The sequence below is a fragment of the Cibotium barometz genome, chromosome 15, assembly GCF_041138505.1.
Source record: "Cibotium barometz isolate CiBa-2024 chromosome 15, ASM4113850v1, whole genome shotgun sequence".
In the NCBI taxonomy this organism is placed as follows: Eukaryota; Viridiplantae; Streptophyta; class Polypodiopsida; order Cyatheales; family Cibotiaceae; genus Cibotium; species Cibotium barometz.
This window is the reverse complement of record NC_141060.1, coordinates 6,319,072-6,341,609: the sequence shown is the minus strand read 5'-3', so window position 1 is coordinate 6,341,609 and position 22,538 is coordinate 6,319,072. Positions and strand designations below refer to the sequence as shown.

Below are 22,538 nucleotides of genomic sequence, written 5' to 3'. Positions count from 1 at the left end.
TTTTTTGGTATGCCCTTCCATAGAAAGCCTCTCTTAGACATGCACTTTAGTTTTTTTTCAACCTTGAGAGTTAACATTGTTCACTTACATAAATTGAAAGTTTGAAAGTCTTTCCATCATATATATTTTATTAAAATTATTAAAATATGTATTTCTCATACTATAAGCAAGTAACAATAAACATTATTTTAAAATCATTGGCCAAAGAAACGGATTACATGATCTACACTTAGATATACATAACTTTATCTTCAAGATTCTTATAAAGGTAAGAGGATAGCAAAAAAATATAACTACATTTAGTTTCTAAGAACCAATGGCTTTTGAAGTCATCTGATACATCATACATAGCTTCATGTCCAAAATATATCTTCAAGACTCTTATAAAGATAAGAAAGAGTACCAAAAAAGTATAACTACATTTAATTTCTAAGTAGTCATGACCTCAGGATTACGATGACTCTTCAAGTCATCTTTTGTGGGATGATGGAATCCCAATCCACCTCCATTGGGTTTTTGGAGCCATTGTAAGAAAGGAACATAAGCATGTTCAATACTTCCAACCTTAAGGCGATTCCTCTCTTCACATTTGATCTGGTTCATTGTTGAAAACCCCCTCTCACAATCCACTGTGCTTGCAACAATGACTAGGCATGCGCACCAAAGCTTCTTCATTTCACCTTAGGTTTGATCCCATTCCTCATCGTGAGCACAAAATTGCCATCTTACATGAATACTCATTCCTAGGCATGCTCGCTTCAATCTAATCATAAAGTCTTCATATTGCATTCTCAAATGCTCTCACATTCACTAAGTTTGCAAACTTTTCCAACAAAACATGCATCCATATCTTACCCATGGAAAAGCAACATGGATCCAAGTCCTTTGGACTGAAGACTTTGGCTGCCTCAAAGAGCTTCAAATCTAAAAATCAAACACTTAGGCATGAGATAACTCTACCAACAAACTGCTTACCCATTGCTATGCAACTTTCCTAAGAGTTTAGATTGCCACATGGATCCTAATCGCCCAAAGCATGAGTATGTAGAGGATATACCACATCTGCATGAGTATCAGCTTGATAATAAAAATATCCATCCTTAGCTTTTGTTAATAAAGGCTAAAAAGTACTTTGTTCGTTGTCCGATATCATCTTTCAAGAATCTAGTGTCTAAGATTTCCATGGTAAAAACAAGATCTATACCAATGGATGTGATATCGACATGCTCACATTGAAACTTTTTGTTTAAAATATTCAAGTAATGAAAAACATCTACAATCAAATGCAAAAAGAACTGCACCTTGAAAGAAGTAAAGTAACCATACAAGTCACATCTCTCATGCATCCAAATACTCAAAAGAGCAGGCATAAGTTTAACAAGCCTCAAAGCAAACTCACCACGTGAAAGCCAATGGACATCATGCATCTTCGAAACCTCATGCACTGGCAACTGAAATGCATCAGCAAGCTCTTTGAGTTTCGTGTGTCTTTTATATGAACTTCTTATCCACTTATAAGATTTTTTAGCTCCCTTCTCAACAACAAGCTTGAAGATGGGAAAATGCTCTAATGCATCCTTTGCTGCCAATGCCTCCCTGTGAGCAATGCAATGTACCCCCACCAAGTGAGGCACTTCTCTTGCAATTTTTGTCACAAGACCATTCTCTGAACTGACCATGACACTACAACCATATGTGAAAAATCCAATCAACTTAGATTTTGGCAAGCAAAGCTCCGAAAGGTAAGCACAAAGACTTGTCTATAATGCATCAGCTGAACCATTGCTTGTAGCAAGCAATCTCATAAAGCGATTACAAATTGGAGAACTTCCCTTATCTGTAAGGTATGTGATGCATACTATCATTTGATGATAACATGAAATATATGTGCTCTCGTCCACCATTAAAGAGAAAAATGGACTCTCTAATCTTCTCATAAAAGAAAGTATTGCAAGCTTGTAGAAAAAGCTTTGATGCATATGTAGAAGTATATGTTGCATATGATTGATGCAAAGGAACATTTGGTACATTAAAAAACATTAACTCCTCAACATTTTGTTGAAAGTCTGACAATGGTTTTTCTATCATAGCAAGAAAATAAACCACTTGAATACCTTAATGCCCTCTTTTCTTCCTCACCCTGATGTATCATCTGCATGTGCTTTTCAAGTGGCATGGTTGTTCTTTTCTCTTTTTCTATCCACATAAGTCTAGCCTTTTGATGTTCCTTAGATTTTTCATGACCTTCTAAGGTAGGCCTTTGCAAGGCAGTACTACCAATTGTGGCAAATACATTAGACATTCTAAAATGTGTCCACCAAATGCAGTGTATACTTTCTTGTCCATTGGCATCATGTGCTGAATAGCTCCATTGGAAATACATCTTCCAATGTTCTTTATATGAACGTTGCTATTTTTGTTTATTTTTTTTTGTTTTTTTTAAAGGTACATGAAATTTTAGAAACACACACACCCATCTCTGTGAGGTGGAGGTGGCCCCGCCGGGATGAGGGCTGGTGGCGAACCCATCGTAGATGCTTATAATCAACCCGTCAAGGGTAGGTACCTACCGAGGCCCCCAAGACTTGAACCCAAGACCTTGGGAGTAGAGACCAACGCTCTACCAGATGAGCTAGCACTCGTTGGTTATTATATTTACTATTATATTATATATATTTTTGTTTTTTGGTAGCTTCCTCCTTTCATGAGTAGCATATTGATCTTGTATCTCATGTAAATTTCTCAATGCATGAGAAAGAGGTGAGGTAGGATAACTATATGATAATTCTCTAGTTTCATCATCCATATTCTCCAAATGGACATTGAGATCAAAATCACATGATGCAATATCACACAAGCCACATGATGCAATATCTTGCATGCCACTATGAGTTTTCAATGCATTGGAAGATGATGTTGATCTAGATGCATCTCCTTGGGCTTCTCTCTTTTGTGAGAATGCAATAGAAATGTTCAATTGAAGAGTGTCCTTCTTAGGACGTCCCCTTTTGGATGAAAAAGCCATATGTAAAGACTATAAAAAGTTCAAATATGATAAAATAAAATATGTCAATAACTCTCTCTCTCTCTCTCTCTCTCTCTCTCTCTCTCTCTCTCTCTCTCTTTCTCTCCAAATGGATTATGGAACTTAAAGCAACTAATACATAACTTATGAAAATTTTCCATTCAAATAAATAACTTATTAAAAACACTTCTTACTCAATCCATATTAGAAACACTCCTTAATCAATCCATAAATAACTTATAAGCATTTACCATTAAAATTTGAAGTAATTTTAAAAAAAATCTTACCAAATAGTGTAATCACCAATATTTACCATTAAATTTGAAGTAATAAAAATATATATAAGACAACATAAAAGAGAGGTTCAACTTCAAGAGCTGCTCTCTGTCTTGAACTTTGTAAACCCAACCCGAAAGAAAAAAAAAACAAGCTTCGAACAAGTAGTCCATGACAGCTCCCTCACTCTACGCAAGGTAGTGAGCAAGCAGAGAAAAGCATCATGATTTTTGCTAAGCAAGCTTAGTGAGCAAGCAGAGAAAAGCATCATGATTTTTGCTAAGCAAGCTGGTGAACAAGCATAGAAAAGCATCGTTATTTTTGACAATGGTGTAGGTGTACAAAAGAAATGTATAGGTGTAGAAGAAAGGCGAGCATATAAGGCCATGTTCAGATAAGGCGGCAGCCAAGCTGCCGCTAGCCTGCGCTCCAATCATTGAGTGCCCCATGGCACCTCTCGTTCATACTGGGCAGTGGAAATCCACCCCCCCTTGCCACGTGATGGAAGAACGATGTTGATGTTGTGCCGACCCCCCCCCCCTCGCCCAAACCATGTTCCACCCTCCACCTCGATTTTTTTGCAGGAGGAGCCCACCTTTCCCAACGTCTCAATTCTCAATGTCCAAATTTCCAACGTCCCAATTCCCAACATTCCATTTTCCAACGTACAAACCCCCCCTCCCCCCCTCACACCCTTCAATTTCCTATAAATTAAAGGGTTTAGGGTGAGATTTTGTACCCTCTAGAATTTCCAGAGAACATAAGCTTCACAAGTTCCATTCTCCAAGGTGCTTTTGCATGCACTTCAATCATGCTTTCTTTTTATCTACCCATTTACCTTTCTTTTAATGTTATTGTGGTACACTTGCCATGCCTTTGACATTGTGTGCTTATGGTTTTCTTTTAGGGGTGTGCGAAAAGCACGGGAGGCAACGTGAAGCGAGCGCATAAGGTGACCCCTCACAAACCGCATTTCCATTATCATGACTTATCTATGTGTTTAATTTATGTGGTGCTAATATTCTCTTCGTGTTTGATGTAGGTACTATGGATTCCAACATGAGCCATGAATTTGATTCATCGCAACAATGAGGCGACGATGATCCTATTTTCTCCCAAACTTCTCTCCCGCACTCTAATTTCTATTCATTTCCCCATCCTCCTTTTCATGTGCCACCTCATGGCTTCCAAGCCATGCTCAATTCTCCTTCCTTTTCTCCAAACTCTCCCTTCATGTTTCGCCCCCCCCATTCACCTATGGTAGCGCAACCTCCTAATCGATCATCCCCCCTAGGTATCCCAAACATGGGTTCCATTCCCAATTCCCCAGGAAGCCAACCATCACCCAACTCGCACAATAACCCCCCTTTATCTTCTCAACCAAAGCGAGTTCGTGGCATGAGGAAGGAGCCTAGCGATGAGGAGATTGTGCCAGAGACCCAACCTGCGCCAAAGAAACCCAGGAACTCCAAAAAGAAGGTGGTGGTGGACTTGGGGGAAGATGACGACAACGACAATAAGAAAAGCAAGTGGCAAGACTTTTGGGTTGACCAACTCATTCATGTCAGGGGGGGCATGAGTGAGGAGTTCAACAATCCTGGGAAACAAGGGGTCAACTTGTGGGCAAAGGTGGCCACAAAGCTAGCCGGCATTTACCCTGATTTCGATAAGGATAGTGAAAGTTGTCGCAAGAAGTGGCAAGCGGTGCTAGCAAAATATAGAGTGGACAAAGCTCACAACTCGGTATCTGGCAATGACAGGAGGCACACATGTAAATGGTTCGATGTGGTGGATGAGTATTACCACGATAGAGCCACGGTCACTCCTCTTAGCCACTCTTCTTCATCAACAATGGATGATGCTACTTTCCCCAGCGGTGACAAGGATGAAGTAACTATAGCACTAGATGACGAGAAGCCACAAGCACCCATGTCCTCAAGTCGTCGAGTGACTCCCAAGTATGAGGAATCTTTGGCCACAATGGCCGATACTGGGAAACATCTATTGGACCATCTCAAGGAGACCTCTAGCCAAAATGTTGCCTTGGAGAGGGAGCAACTGAAGATATTGGCAGGATTGCATGCCACAATGAGTGAATTCCTTAAGGAAGGAAGGGGGGGCAACAAGTAGCCTTGGCGGAGGAAATTCTTGTTATTTTTCTTGTATGAGTTTATAAAGTTTGGGATCTCGACGTTGCTTTGTTCCTATGCGTTGTATGGATTTATGAATGTTTCTAAGCTCCTAAGAAGCCATATAAGCTGAGAATTTAATATGTATCAACTTGTTTTGGATTTGCAGGTGACAATGGGCATGTCCAAAGACATTGCACTCTATTGTGCGTGGTTGTGTTCTATAGCGATCTATGAATTGCTTAAAGAACCAAGCATGCACAATGATGAGTGCATAGTGCAGACTTGGTTGCATGTTACCGAATGCATGGCACGATCTGTGAGGTTGAGGAAGATTGCGAACCGTAGAAGGGGTCATGAACACAGACAAGCGTGGGCATATCCACGGCCTCAAGGCTTTGTAAAATGCTATCTCCTAAGTGCTTATAGTGCTACCATGTTCAAGCGGCGTCTTAGGGTTAGCAAAGAAACCTTTCATTACCTTTGTGGGAGTCTAGCACCATTCATGCAAAAGAAAACCACAAACTTCCGTGTGCCTGTGTCTATTCAAGATAGGGTAGCCATTGTTCTAAGCAGACTTGCTACAGGAGATGGACTATTGGGCCTTGGTGACACCTATGGTTGCGCTAAGAGCACATGTTGTGAAATAATCCTTGCATTTTCCAAGGCAATTGTGAAATCGGGTCTCCGGAATATGTACATAAGATGGCTTTCAAGATCTCGGCTTGCAACTTTAGCACGAGAGTTTGAGGCACTTAGGGAAATTCCCTACGTCGTTGGTGCGATAGATGGTTCTCACATCCCCATCATTGCACCCCGAGACAACCATGTTGACTACTTCAATCGGAAAGGGTTCCACTCTATTTTGCTACAACTAACAGTAGCCGTAATTGCTCAGTATGGAATTATGATGTCGGCTGGGCCGGATCAGCGCATGACTCCTTGAACTTCTCCAGAAGTGATATAGGGCAAGCATGTGCAAGGGGCGAGCTGGGTAACTATTGTTTGGTTGGCGACTGTGCTTACCCCGCACGGCCATACATGTTAGTGCCTTTCAAAGGATGCAAGGAAGGATTGACACATCTAAAGTACCATTGGAATTTCATTCAATCGAGCACAAGGATGCCAGTTGAGAGAGCGTTTGGTATGCTCAAGGCAAGGTTTCGCATCTTGCTAAAAAGATGTGACATGAATCTACGTCATGTCCCAGATCTTGTTGCGGCTTGTCTTGTGCTACACAACATTTGTATCCAACGTGGAGAGTCATTTGATATGGAGTGGGTACGTGAGGCGGAAGCAGAATTGTCAGCATGCTCTGGACGTGTAGAAGAGGATCGAAGAGCAATAGCTACCTCCATGAGGGAGCTTCAAGCAATACGTGAAGTTGACATAGAGGATGCAATGGAGCGCGCTCAAGGAGGCAATGAAGGGGGTGCGAGTGACCTTGGAGTTGGCTCGGAGCGGCGAGATAGTCTTGCCCGAACAATGTATAGAGAGCAAGCAAGGATGAATGTCCTACAAGTTTTTGGAAGGGCGGCTTTAGAGGAGCTGGACTCACCTACCAACTCCGATTAAGCCTTTGTAATACAAGTCTTTTGTCTGGCTTATTGTGGTTTGTAGTGTGGCTTCTTTATTTTATGTAGTTACACTATGCTTTGTGGACATAATATAGCTTTGTTCTATGGTTTTTGGTATGGTGTTTATTCTTTCTTCCGCCGCCCCCCACCAGTGTTCACAGTGGGCGGCGGAAGAAGTCAAGCTCCCTTTTACTTCCCCCTCCCTATGTGAACAGTTGGACGGCGAAAGTGTGCATGTTGTAAGAGTTCCACCTGGAAAAGTGTGTTTGAGGGTATGTTTTCCGCCGCTCCAATGTGAACCCCCCCTAAGACACTTAGACATTCATAGTAAAAAACTGCATATAACTTGGAGCCTGGAGGCTGGTAATGGTGGAGCCCGGATCGTTTCAGAACTTCAGATGACTGGCAACATCTCGCTTTGCAGCATGCATGTTGGGCAGCGGGCTAATCAGGGATTGAAGGAGGAGGAAGAGGGCGTGCACCTTAGACTTTTAACGCGCAGATACAGGCCAAGCATCAAGTTGAGCGGAACAAGAGGGTAAGACTATGATCATGGGATTACAAAAATTTTTCTTGAAGGCCAAATGCCCCTTAGAAGGCAAGTTGCAAAAATAGACCCTGGCAGGCGCTTTATTTCTGCCAGTGCCAACAACAACTGCCGCGCTGCAACCGAAACCGACCTCCGAATTCCGAAACAGACAAGAAGAAGCGTCAGTCTGTCAGCCTTTGACGTGGCGGATATGGGCGCTCACAGCTATGCCCATGTGACTCACCAGTCGAGGACGTCGAGAATCGAGATGGTGAAATAAAATTCGTGAGTGCATGGATGATTTCGATTTATCCTCATGACAATGCTTTGCCTATAAATTGAGGCTTCCCCCATTCAGAAATCATCTCTCTGTTTGCTGCTATAATGGCGTCCATTCGATTTGCGTGGCTGCTTCTCGCGGTTTTGGTGTTGGCGTACTGTGTGCGAGCCGAGGAGGAGGAGGTGATGGCCGAACGAAATCTGGCTGCGGGAGACGAGAAGTGGTACAAGCACAGCGGCGGCGGTTATCATCACGGCGGGAAGGGCGGGTACCACCATGGAGGCAAGGGCGGCGGGTACCACCATGGCGGAGGCGGCAAGGGTGGCTACGGCGGTGGTGGTTACAAGGGTGGCCATCCCCATTAATTCAAGGTGGGTATTGCTACCTTGTTTACTGTCCCCCTATATCCCATGATAACATCTCTATTGCTGTTTCTGACGCTACTGTGTTTACTGTGCGCAGGTCTTTTGTGCCAGCTGCGCCCTGGCTGCAGCTTTATCTGCGGCGGCGACCACCTTTGTGTAGTCCTCCACAGACGGACCTCCTGTATCATGTGCATGGCTCAATAAGTAATGTCGGCCTGTAGGGCTTACTTCTCTAATAATGGAAACCTCTTCTTCGGTTCTAGCCGGTTCAATGTTGATGATTCTGTTTCTTTCTTTTCACTCAATTACATGCTTGCATGCACTCTGGCTTTTTCTCATGTGCCTGCGCGCCTCTAGTTCTAAGGCCCATAATGGTATAAGGTTCTACATTGGGTTCCTCGACCTTCTTTTTCCCCTTGGGGTGTGGGCTAGACCCTGAGGCCATATTATGGGGATTTGCAATCTTTAACCAATGTAATTTAATCTTGTTTGATTATCCTATAAGGTAATTAGTGCATTAACTACCAAGGTATACAATCTGAAACCCCTTGTTATTCCAATACAAATACACTTTTTCTAATCTTGTGCACTCTTTTAGTATTTTGTAGACAATCAATCCCTGCCAAGCATCCAATAGTGGCAATGCAATGCAATGTTTACTACAATGTAAAATTTTGACAACAATGCAATTCGCTTGTAGCCTACAATGCAATTCGCTTGTAGCCTACAATGCCTCTGCTACAATATGGGTCATGCATGCTACACACGGGAAAAATTATATACAACAAATAAAAAATGGCTACAATCTAGCAATGAATCCAACCACCATTTCTAAATGGATATGGATTTGTAAATTCTTGGTTAGTTATTATTTACGGTGGCAGAGGTTGAGGAGATGGGAACCGCACTCTCCGATCTCATTGCAATTACAATGGATACCGGATGTGGTCAATCATGGAAGCTCGTTGCTCTGCACTCTCCAATCTCGCTCTCTGCGAATTGCAAATGATTATGTAATCAGGGCTTGAGTATTTATACTTGGCTGACATGGCATAAGTAATTGTGCAATCAAATCATTGAAAGATAATTGAATGATTGGAAGATAATCAGGGTATTTATACTTGGCTGATGACATAGCATAAGTAATTGTGCAATATCGAATGATTGAAAGATAATCGACTGATTGGACCCTGTAGTCGGGTGTCAAATCACTCGGCTTGACTAGTGATTGTGCGATTACGTGTTCGATCAGACGATTGGACTTAAGGTAGTTGTGGAGACAATGACGATTCTGATAGATGGGTTGATGATTAAAGTGGTCACATTGATCGACAATTGGAGGACCTACGATCCATTTCAACATCCATTTTAGTGATTGGCGATTAGAGGTGAATCAACAATTTAAGAGGAGGATCGGCCCAATAGGAGAGTTGGATCGTTTTGATCCATGAACATACTTCTTTATTTCTTTCTTTTTTGGTGGGTTTTTTTTTGGTTTTTCCCAAGTGCTTCTTCTCAGTGCACTTTACAAGGAATTCTCTAAGAAGGGCTTGGTGCTCATGTCACTTCTCCTTCATTGTCTTCACTCTCTTAGACGAGCTACTTGGTGCAAGACTTTCACTCAAGCCCTTGATTGGTACAATTTTAGGCTCTTTGAAAGACTTTTCTCTCATTTTTTATTCCACCTTTGGTAGAATCAATATCTATGTTTTTGGAATCGTTAGGGTCACAATCTTAATTGGGATTATGTCTCTACCATTTTCATCACAAAATTGTGTTCCCATAGGTGTAGGACATACATCCATTGTTTTGCAAGCAAGTGCATCCAATTTTCCTCCTCTTCAAGGTCTAGTAATGAAGCTATGGAAGCTTTATCTTCTGACTTGCATCTTTTGCCACTTTCTCCACTAAGGTGGTGCATGCATATTAAGTCCAAGGGAGCCGCTATATCTAACCATACATCATAGGTCTTCTAGTGACTTCTCTATACTTTGGTCTTTTAAGTTTACCTTAATGGTATTTCCCTCTTGATAGAGGTAGATAACATCATCACCCTAATTATGGATCATCGAGACAATTGATGCATGAATAGTCTTCTTAGAATCACATCGTAGTTGGTGGGCCTTCTAAAGTCAGCAACAGCAAATGTACGCTCATAGGTCAAGCCACACGATGGTACCTCCACGTCCTCCTTTTCCCATAAGGGTTCCTAAATTTTTATCCACTAGTTTGAGAACTATTTTTGCTCTTTTAAGGGGATTGCTTCCCCATCTTTGCCATATAGCTTTGGTCACAATGTTGTTCACCAAAATGAGAATTCACCTTGCATGAGGAAAGAAGAAAAGAAGAGAAGATGCAAGGGTCTATTCGGGGGCATGCACATAGCCAACCCTGTGAGGATTGACTCCTCGATGTGAAGCCGCTAGGGACTCACTCCACTACCACTTCTATCCCTTAAGTGGAGCTTCCATAATGTGCAAGGTAGAGAGCAAAGAGGGAAGGAGTTATGGAAAGCGCAACCTCTACCTAAATATCTTCATGTGTGTAAGAAGGGTGAGAGAGAGAGAGAGAGAGAGAGAGAGAGAGAGAAGAAGAAGAAGAAGAAGAAGAAGAAGAAGAAGAAGAAGAAGGGAATGGTGTGGAGAGGATAACTTGCAAGCACACACAATCAAGCAAGCACACACACACAATCAAGCAAGCAAGCATGCATAAGCAAACAAGCTCACCACCATCACCACACAAGAGAGTAAGAGAGAAGAAGAAGAAGACTCAAATGTGATAATAGGATTGTATCCTTTCATATTGCTTCAAGTTACTTATATACAAGAGGTCACTTTTTACAATGGCCGGCCACCCATTTGACACTTGGGGGCCCAAAACTAGTTTTCTAGCTCTATGTACACTTAGTCTTTCTAGCTCATGAGACTGACATTACACATGTCATAAGCTCAATCATCTCATATCTTTTACATGAAGTGTTTAGCACGGTTTTACATAAAAATGTGTCACCATCATCATCCACATTCCATCCTACTGTTGACATACTGTAGGTGTTGTCTGCCTTCATTTGTGTGTCATCACTCATAAGAACTAGAATGAAGCAAAAAAGCCTTGTCTTTACCCACATCCACAACGGACACATGGTACACCTTGCTCTCCAATGGATCCTTCTTGTAATCCAATCACAGACCCTTCACGTTTGTAGGTTTCAGTGTTAGGCTTAAGCACAAAAAGTTGGATGTTCTGCATTCGTTTTCCATCTTTATTATGAAAATCCAAGTACCGATCCCAAGAACTGTCATCAGTAACTCCATCATAAAATTGGATTCTTGCTTGTGTTGAGTCAGATGTCCTCTTAGTCATGTTTGGGGCCTGTCAATATCAATAAAAGATAGTAAGATAGTAAGTACATACATAATTATATTCTCATTAGCAAGAAGTATGTGCACATTGACCTGTAGTAGGAGTTAGATCTTAGATCTTCCTACAATGCTAAGAGACTTGGACTCAAGTCCAAATCTTCAAGAGATTTGGATGGAAGTCCAAATCTATAGACATTGAATGGATATTTAGACTTGAGTCCAAATCTCCTAGCCTCACAAGGAAATTTAGAATTGAGTCCAAATCTCTAATTGAAGGGAATCCAAATCTGTATGAACTGAAATAAGATGGGGAGATTTTAACTTAAGTACAAATCTAAAGTCATTGGAAGGAGATTTGGACTTGAGTCCAAATCTTCTAGCCTCACATGGAGATTTGGACTTGAGTCCAAATCTCTTTACCTCATGGGGAAGATTTAGACTTGAGTCCAAATATCTTTGCCTCATGGGGAGATTTGGACTTGAGTCCAAATGTCTTTGCCTCATGGGGAGATTTGGACTTGAGTCCAAATGTCTTTGCCTCACAGGTAGATTTGGACTTAAGTCCAAATCTCCTAGCCTCACAGGAAGATTTGGACTTGAGTCCAAATCTCTTTGCCTCTCATGGGGAGATTTGGACTCGAAATCTCTAAGTGAATGGAATCAAAATCTATAGGGCTAGGAGAGGATTTGGAATCAAGTCCAAATCTTTAGGGAAGATAGAGAGATTTAGAATCAAGACCAAATCTATAGGCATTGGAAGGATATTTGGATGTAAGTCCAAATCTCTAAGCCTCATGGAGAGAACATTGAGTCCAAATCCCTATCATGTCCAATTCTATTTGGACTGAAGTCCAATTCCTAAGCCTCATGGAAAGATTTGGACTCCAATTCAAATCTATAGGCATTGTTGGGAGATTTGGACTTGAGTCCCAATCTCCCAACCTCGCAAGGATATTTGGACTCAAGTCCAAATCTCCCAATGAGGCTAGGAGATTGGGACTCAAGTCCAAATCTCCCAACAATGCCTAGGCATTAAATAAAGAGCAGGCCTTGCATCAAAATCTTTAAGTCTCATGAGAAGATTTAGACTCAAGTCCAAATATTTAGGGAAGATGCAAAGATTTGGACTTAAGTCCAAATCTTTAGGGAAGATAGAGAGATTTGGACTTAAGTCCAAATCTATAGAAATTGGAAGGACATTTGGACTTAAGTCCCAGTTTATAGAAATTGGAAGGATATTTGGAGTTGAATCCAAATCCCTATCATATCCAGATCTATTTTGACCCAATTCTAATTCTTAAGCATGATGGAAAGATTTGGATTCAAGTCCAAATCTTTAGGCATCGAAAGATGATTTGGACTAGAGTCTAAATCTCCAAGTCTTAGAGGGAGATTTCGAGTCAAGTCCAAATCTTTTAAGCCTCACTGAAGATTTGGACAATAGTACAAATGTACACAGGCATTGTAGGGAGATTTGGACCCAAGCCCAAATATGAAGCCTCATGGGAAGATTTGGACTCAAGTCCAAATCTATAGCATTAGAAGGAGAGTTTGACTTGAGTCCAAATCTCCAAGCCTCATGGGAAGATTTGGACTCAAGTCCAATCTATAGCATTGGAAGGAGATTTAGACTTGAGTCCAAATCTCCAAGCCTCACATGGAGATTTGGACTCAAGTCCAAATCTCCCAACTTATTGTTTATGGCTTTTTTCTATAAAAATTTCAAATTCAAAACTTTCCCTCCCAAAAATTTAAAATTTGAATCTTCCCCCCAAAATTTCAAACATGAATCCACAACCCCTTCACCTGCAAGGATTATACCAAAGGGCCGAACAGAAAAACAAGATTTTTATTCATCTACTTGGTTGTAAAACAAGGTTTCAACATATTAACAGGTAAGATTTTTTTATTTGTGTATCCATGATTCTTAATTTTGTTCAAATTAAATCAAAAAGTATGTATTTAATCTAAACACCATATTGGGGAATATGGGAATTTCCCACAAGTTTGGGACACGTGGTCAAAAGTTTGGATTAACCATAACTTGAACACCACTAATCCAAAATGAGCGCTTTATAGCTCTTTAGATTCTATTTTTCAAGCGCTTTCCAACGATAGGTCATATGATAGGGTTTTGAGAAACTTACAAACATGTTATCCATGTCCCCTTTTTTAAGTATTCAAAAATGGGAATTGGAAAATTCCCAAATTCACTAATATGGTGTTTCTAGGCTTTGAAGTAGGGTTTGTAAGTATAACTAAGATTATGTATTTAGATTGTTAATTAAGTTTTGAAATAAAATTATGGCTTTTTTAATTAAGAAGCATGCTAGTTAGATTAATAAGTACATAGTGTTTAATATTTTTATTAGAAGATTAGAAAAACAGCTTAAAAAGCTATGTTTTGTTCAACTAGATTAAGAGAAACAGAGGAAGAAGAAGAAGAAAAGAAGAGGAGAGAAAGAGAGAAGAAGAAAGAAAAAAAACATTGTCTTTCATTTTTTTAATTTAGGGTTTACAAAAAAAAAAGAATTAAGAAGAAGAAGAGGGAGAAGGAGATGAAAAGGAGGAGAAAGAAGAAGAAGAAGAGGAGGAGAGAAAAAGAGAGAAGAAAAAGAAGAAGAGGGGGGAAGAAGAAGAAGAAGAGAGAAGGGAAAAAGAAGAAGAAGAAGAAGAAGAGAGAAGGGAAAAAGAAGAAGAAGAAGAAGAAGAGAGAAAGAGATAGAACTTTAATCAGAGTATCTATACTAATATTAATCATACCTTTCGCCCCGCAATAAATCTGAACACCCACGCTGATGATTGGTAGAAGTGCAAGTTGTGGCCGAACGGATCATCAGGCGGGCGTTGCTGCTGTGCATCAGTTGGTGTGCCGGAGCACAATATCATGTTGCCGCGGACAATAATGATAATTAAGTGCAGGTTGTGGCCGAACGGATCATCAAGCGGGCGTTGCTGCTGTGCATCAGTTGGTGTGCCGGAGCGCAATGAGAGCGCAATATCATGTTGCCGCGGACAATAATGATAATTATAATTGCAATATTAACACGGCTATCCGTCTAGCCTAGAAGAATATTAGGGTTTCTATATCCAACTCGAAGGGTGAACGCCTCACCTTGCTGGACAACGTCAGTGTGGCTACGTAGAGTCAGGTTGCCTTCTCGCAATCATGGGACCTTCGAGATCCAGAAAATTGACTCTTCTGGATACCCTTGCATGTCAAGATCAATCCTCAAACTCTGTGTGTATAAGAAACCCTCACTTTTTGATCTATCAGATTCACTGAGCTAATTTTAGCTAATTATTATGTTGATTTTATTGCTCATCATTAATATTTCAAGTCGATTAGCGAGAAATGTAACACAAAGTGGGTACATTTGGATTAATGTGGGCAACATAGCGAGCACCTGCTAGGGTTTCGTAGCACGTTTGTGTTCCCTCCTGCTAGGGTTTCACAGCTTTTCGTTCTCTTCTTTTTTCTATACGAAGCGATAGGGTTTCGTTTTATTTTGTTGCTGTTGCCCGTTTTTTTTATGTTCATCGCTTTTCTTTCATATTTATAGTACTAATTAATTAGTATATAATATAGTTAATAATTAATATATAATATATATAGTATATAATATAGTATAATTAGTTAATATATCATAGAATATAGTATATTATAAATTATATGGTATAATAATTTATTAGTATAATAAATATTTAATAATTAATTAGCATACACTATAGTAAATAATTAGTATACTAATTATTTACTATAGTATACTAATTATTTACTAAATATATTATATACTAATTAATTAGTATATAATATATATAGCATATAGCATAGCCTTCTTGTGAGATACATATTTTGGTGTGCAAGGAGGAGCACAAATTTTGTGCATTTTCAACATGTGTATGCTTGCTAGTATGCTCGATTTCTTTAGCGATTGGGTGATTGCCTCTCATATTGGTCATACCATCACAGGGCTGGGGACTACCGGCGGCGGTAACCCCCGGACCTCGCCGCTGGGGGCGTTGCCCCAGACCCCCCGCTATCAGGGGGCTGCCGCCCCCCGAACCCCATGCTATTGGGGGGTTGCCGCCTCCCGAACCCCCCGCTATCAGGGAGCTGCGGCCCCCCGAACCCCCTGCCTTGCGTGGCACCTACCAACCCACCCATGAGAATAAGTTTTTTCTCCTTCAACAAGACTAGAAAGGATACAAGTGTAGGATTTCAGGTTAAAGGTATCTTTGGTACACTTGGGTACCTGTGGTTCACAGTAGGTTGAGAGCAACAATTGGAGCCAAGGATTTTGGTTCACTTTGAAAATTTGGACTTGACTCCAAATCTCCGATAATTGGAGAGAGATTTGGACTTGAGTCCGAATCTCTAGGAATTGGAGGGAGTCCAAATCTCTACAAATTATAGAGGAAATATTTGGACTTCTATCCAAATCTTTAGGTATTGGAGAGAGATTTGGACTTGAGTCTAGACATAGAAGGTACCTTTGGACTTGAGTCCAAATCTCTAGCAATTAGAGGGAGATTTGGACTTCAGTGCAAATCTCAAAGCATAGAGAGGAGATTTGGACTTAAGTCCAAATCTCCAAGAATTAGAGAGAGATTTGGACTTGAGTCCACACATACAAGGGAGATTTGGACTTGAATCCAAATCTCTAAGAATCGGAGGAAGATTTAGACGCAAGTCTAAGTCTCAAAGCATAGAGGGGAGATTTGAAATTGAGTCCAAATCTCTAGGGTTTAGGGGGGGAGATTTGAACTTAAGTCCAAATCTCTAAGAATTAGAGGGAGATTTGGACTCAAGTCCAAATCTCAAAGCATGGATGGAAGATTTGAAATTGAGTCCAAATCTTTAGGGTTTAGGGGGGAGATTTGGACTTAAGTCCCAATATCTAAGAATTGGAGGTAGATTTGGACTCAAGTCCAAATCTCAAAGCATGGATGGGAGATTTGAACTTGAGTCCGAATCTCCAGGAATTGGAGGGAGATTTGGACTTGAATCCAAATCTCTAAGAATTAGAGGGAGATTTGGACTCAAGTCCCACATCTCAAATCATGGAGAGGAGATGTGAACTTGAGTCCAAATCCCCAAGAATTGGAGGAAGATTTGGACTCAAGTCTGAATCTTGAAGCATGGAGGGGAGATTTGGACTTGAGTCTACATCTCTAGGAGTTGGAGAGTTGGACTTGAGTCCACACATACAAGGGAGATTTGGACTTGAGTCTACATCTCTAGGAATTGGAGGGATATTTGGACTCAAGTCCAAATCTCTAGCAATTAGAGGGAGATTTAGACTTGAGTCCAAATCTCGAAGCATAGAGGGGAGATTCGGACTTGAGTCTAAATCTCTAGAAATTTGTAAGAGAGATTTGGACTCAAGTCCAAATCTCTAGGAATTTGAGGGAGATTTAAACTTAACTCCAATTCTCTAGCAATTGGAGGGAGATTTAGACTTGAGTCCAAATCTCTAAGTATAGAGAGGATATTTAGACTTAATTCCAAATCTCCAAGCATTGGAGAGAGAATTGGACTTGAGTCCAAATCTCTAAGCCTCCCACCACCTACCTTAACTATGTATGTTGTGTGCCTACACCAAAGTGCAAGAAGTTGGCACTTGAGAACCAACAGAGACAAGGCAAGATTTGAACAAAATAGGAACGCTACCTATCTTAGAGTTACCACCATGGGGCATGGACCTCTAAAGATGCTTTGAGGCCATTTCCACCTATAACCATAAGACAGAGTGTATGGCCATAAGCACTTTTCAGAATGAAGCATAAAAACACCTCATCAAGATTTCTAATCTGGTAAGTGTTGAATCTACCAATAGTGAACAAGGATTGGGAACAAGAAGATCATCACTATGGCCAAGAAGAATGAGTGCTTCAAGACCACTTAGTATAAGCCCTACTGGAGCTAGATAATATTGCCACACAAAGCTCTGGTGATGCTCTGCAGGTTATATTATGCCTATCTATATTTGTACAAACCATACAAGACCACTCAAACATATGTAAGCATATTGGAACAAGATTCAACAAGGCTTTAAAATGCCAAAAGCTCTAGCATGTAAAGGAGAAATTTGCATGGCTTCTTCATTATGAGGTAGTGAAGATATGCAAATAGAAGAACCACAAGGAGCCATACCTTTGAATTGTACCTCTACTTACTAGAATTCTTTATCATGGCATGCAAAGGCCATATAGAGGTTGCCCCCTCTATTTACAAAAGGTCGACCGCTTCGACTCTAAAGGAAGACCCAAATCCCCTTCTAATAAGCATAAGTCTAGCCAAAAGAGTGAACAACAAGGCCCACAAGAGTCAGAAAGACTAAAGAAAAGGAGGAGATAGAAATTTTTTATCACCATCAATGAGCAAAGCCAAAATATAGAACAATTAGGAGGCTGAGAGAGAGAGAGATACTAACATAGAAGAGGAAAAGACAGATAAGAAGGGGGAAGACATACAAGGAAGAGGAAGTTACACTACATCCCACAAATAATATCCAAGAGGCCAAGGAATAGAAAGTAAGAAGACACCCACAAGAAGGGGATAGGGCTATGATCCCCTCACAAATGGTCTGGCCAATTTAAGACACTTTCCAAAGAAGAAAAAATGATCTTATTAGAAGAGGAAGTCCCCTCCACTTTAGAGCCAAAAGTAGGAGAATCTTATGCAAAATTCATCATTTTTAGCACTCTCAAGTTGTTGTCTATACCTCCAAAATAGAGTAGTATGAAGTACAACTCTAGGAAGCCAAAGAAACCATAAACAACCTACAAAGGAAGAATTAGCACATTCAAGGCTCAAAGGACTTGCTAGAGGCAAAGTATAAACAGCTTATGAACTCTTATATCCCCAATAGCAAGTCGTGCTTTCTACTGAAACACAAAAAGCTGACATCTTAAAGAGCCACCTAAACATAGCAAATGTGTATCTCAAACAAAAGGAGGAGACCAACATAAAGATCAACATATAAACAAGGCTTGAGGTGTCGAGGGCTTAACATTCAATTAGAAACTATGCAAAGGGCTCTCCACAGTACTAATGTGAGCATGAAAACTGATTTCAATGCAAAAGATGAACGTATCAGAAGATTAGAGGCTGAGGTGGTGGGACTAGAGCAGAAAGAAGTTGGAAGCCCCTTGACACCCTCCTCTCCATCCTTAGAGTGAGATGCCTGATAAAGAAAATTTCTTAAGCCAAATAGCCACCACGCTCTCGGAGCTCTTTCACCCAAGACCACCACCCAAAAAAGTGTATTGGTAAGGCATGCACTCGACCTTATGGCCCTATATTAAAATATATTATGTTGCACCACCACTGTTGTTCAGCTTGGAAATCATAAACAAGAAAGTGCTTTTGCTGATGGATAGTTGGGATCCCACACACACCCAATTATAACCAATTACATTGCTTAGTTCTAGTTTTTTAACAATGTAATCTCAGGGCATTGTCAGGCCTTTTGGCCACTCAACAGGACTCTTCTCTCATGCCTTAGGGAGCCTAAACTCCAACCTGAACCCAATATGCCATGGGAAACATGCAATGCATTAGTGAGGCAACTCTCACTTACCTCTATCTCGCTTGCTTGAATCGGGGACTCCTCGTGATAGCTATGTCAATGGAAGCATGCCAAAGTAGCTCAACAAGGATGCCACCACCACGCCTCAAGTGTAGCCACTGCTCTCTCTCACTCCCTCCCTCACACACACACACTCACAGAAGCATTGAAGGCAAGGTTTGAGAGAAGAATAGAGCACTATCTTCACTTGAGAGCATACAAGAATGAGGATTTAGAGTTACAATTTGACCTTTAAACTTGGCTCATAGTGTTTACACTTGGGCCCGGCCAATGTTGAAAATGAGGTCCTAGTGCATCCAAGATTGCCTACACTAGTGCAAACACCTTGTCCTAGCTAGTAGCTCTAACCTTATTATCCCATGGCGCGCCTTTCATATACATGCAGTGATCGTATATGTAAAATAATCCATTACAAGAGAAATATGAATTCTCTAGTGCCTAGGCCAATGAATGTGAAAAATATGTGGTGCTGACTGCGGTGCCATAGAAGTCTTTGCTCGACAGAGTCTTCAACAACACTTAACATGCAGATTCTATCCTTGGAAGATGTCATTTGTTAAAGAAGATTGTTATGGGCTTCCACACCTCCAAGAGGGAACTCTACACATTCACCTAAGGGATGAGCAATAGATCACTACCGTCATGGGGTACTTACCAATGCTTCGATCTCGAGTCCCTTGAGGCCTCCAAGATTGCTTGTCAAGCTCCAAACTCCAAGCTTCACTCCACACTGTCACCGTGGAGTCGCTCACACCATCACAGACCAATCACACTCTCTCTCACTCTCTCATACTATAAGCAAGTATACAAGCATGAAAAGAGGCACAATGCTAGAATGCTCTCACTCCTCACTCTCTCTCAAGTCACAAGGGGAGAGCTCTCAATAGCACAAAGTGGATTGTGTCCTTTTCATTATGAGAAAATGCCTTATATAAAATTGTCCCTTATTCACACTTGGTTGCCCAAAAGTTACTTACTAGGTGGCCAATATCTCATAATGTACAACCTTTATAGTGCCTTTGCATGACACTTATTAATGTCCTCAATTGAGGATCATGTTATTAATCCAAATGGGATTAACATTCTCCCCTTCTTGATGTAAGTTCTATCCTCAGAACCTGTTACCGAGGTCGGAAGACTTGGTCACCGAACTCGGTAGAAATTTCGTCTGGACTAGAGCTTCCGAGAAGGCTTTCGAGAAGAGTGTGACGGAATGCTGAGTGTGATTTCCAAAATCTAGTGTCTACAGTGTCTTTAAATGTAACGTGCATGCAGGCTGGAAGACATCGTAATATGTGGTAGTACAACATCATTCCTCTGTCTGAAGGCCCTTGATTCATATCGAACTTCAGGTGCTATGCTTCAAAGCCATCATAGTTTTCTTTTAGTTGGTCTATTAGTACCACCAATAATTTCATAAACCTGACACTTGCCACAATGGCCGGATCGGGTATCCTTTGCCATGCTCTAATCCATGTTAGCATTTGCTGTCTTTGTTCTTGAATATGGCCAAATGTTGCTGGTGTGAAGATACGAAAGTTATAACAAACATGGGAGTCCCTGTTTTTGGCCTCTTAGAATTCCAGCGGTGTCCACCTTCTCTTGATAGGCATGTACAATGGATCTATTCTCATTGTAGGTGGTGCACTCATGTATACTTTGCTATATTCTGGAATTGACAGAAACTCCTTCCTCCATGTAGGTTGGATTCCAAAATCTGTGAGTTATGGCTGTTCTTCATTAGTGATGATGGTGGCATAACCACCTCTCGTGTGCATAGGATGTATCTTTCTCCATCTTCTATAACAATAGTTGATCATGAATGTGACGATGCGAATTTCTAGCAAGTCAGCTCAATGAGGGTTGGCGAGCCTTGTGTGTTTTGCAACATTTGCCCACAATGTACCCTCTCCTGCCAAAGGAAGTAATTCTTCTAAGTCGGGATGTGGGGCATGGAGAGGGTAGGGTACATAATGTTGCCTTGTTGGTGTGACTGTAGAGTATGCTTCTGGCAGGATCTGGCGGGTAGAGTCGAATGGAGCAATCTGCATGATAACTTTGAACATGAGTTTTGGCTTTAAAAGCAAATTGCCTGCTCGAATAAATTCCTCATACTCTACAGCTGTCAAAGAATCCAAGACATTATTTTTAATGAAAGGCGCAATATTATCATGTGGAGTGAGATGGGTTAGGTGCCAGTACCTCCTCGGGGGCGAGAATGTTAGCGGAAAAATCTAACTCTGGAGGAGAGAAAGAAGAGTAAATACAGTCAGCTTGGGAGGAGTTAGTAGGTGGCGCGCTAGGATAGGGATTGAGAAGCTTATTGGCTATATTAGAATATACAGGGTAAGTGGATTTTAAAACGGAAGAGGGACCTTCTTCTTGACCTTGACCTTGACCACTGCTAGGGGGTGGGTGGCTAGGCTTATGGGCTTCAAAAAAGTTTTGTATTTCAGGAATTTCTTCATTATTAATATTAGGGTAGTTTATGTGAGTGGCATCAAAATTATATCTTACATTGGTGAGCATAGCTTCTAAATGCTTGTGGATATTAGTATAGAGTTTAAGGATGCTGATAGGGTGATATAATGTAGACTGACAAAGATTTAAATGTTGGTGAGTATTGTACACTTCCACCACCCATGACTAATTACCCATTGATAAGTATTTGGTGCAACCACCTCTCGTAGTTGGCTGGCATCTCTGGTATGCCATCTGGAACAAACAGGTTGAGTTTTTTGATAGTGTTGTGTCCACGATTTCTGAATTTTGGAGCACGCGACACCAACTAGTACAGAGGTTTAGCACTATAGGATGCAAGGGGTCGAAGAAGATGTCCTGAGGGTTAGTTAATATAAGGTCGCCCCTCAAAATGCCCGTGTGATGATTGTTGGGTCAGCATTGCATTCAGTATTTTGTTTAATTAGTGTCAATTTACCTAGGCCTATATCTTCAGCTAAGTTTATATCATACTAAAGTAATGAGAGTGTTAGTGTAGATAAAAACAAAGTAAGAGTGTGAGGAGGGGCCCGAGGAGATATTGGCAGCTGGCCCAACTCCGAGGTGCACTCAAGGAGAATACACAGATCATCTATCGGCTCCAGGCGTTGACTCCTTTCTTGTGTCGCGAGCTGACGTGCCAGATCATCCAAGTGAGAGTCGACATTGCTGAGGTGGTTGGAGATGGTCGTTTATTGAATCATTCTTTTCACATCCATCTCTTTGAATCTCCTTGTTGCATCTTCTTGTGCTCACCGGGCAGTGGCTTCCCTTTGTTGTGCTTCAGTAATTTGATTGAGTCTTTGTGGCGCCAATCGTTGAGTGTCCTGTAGTTGCACTGTAAGGTGTGATATGGCCTCTTGATGCTCCAATTCATTCTTTTGCACCTCTGCTTGGTTTG

At 41.0% G+C, this 22,538-nt stretch overlaps 1 long non-coding RNA gene across 2 annotated transcripts in view; it reads left to right on the top strand.

The window, feature by feature from the left end:
• Positions 1–7,858: 7,858 nt before the first annotated feature.
• Positions 7,859–22,538, top strand: part of LOC147630895 (uncharacterized) — a 208,893-nt gene continuing 194,213 nt past the window's right edge. Inside the window, exons 1-2 of one of the 2 annotated variants that reach the window (XR_015267498.1) lie at positions 7,859–8,187; positions 8,279–8,313. This is a non-coding gene — a long non-coding RNA (uncharacterized LOC147630895). Of the gene's footprint in view, positions 8,188–8,278; positions 8,487–22,538 lie in introns of those variants that run through there. The other variant, XR_015267499.1, reaches the window with a different exon arrangement.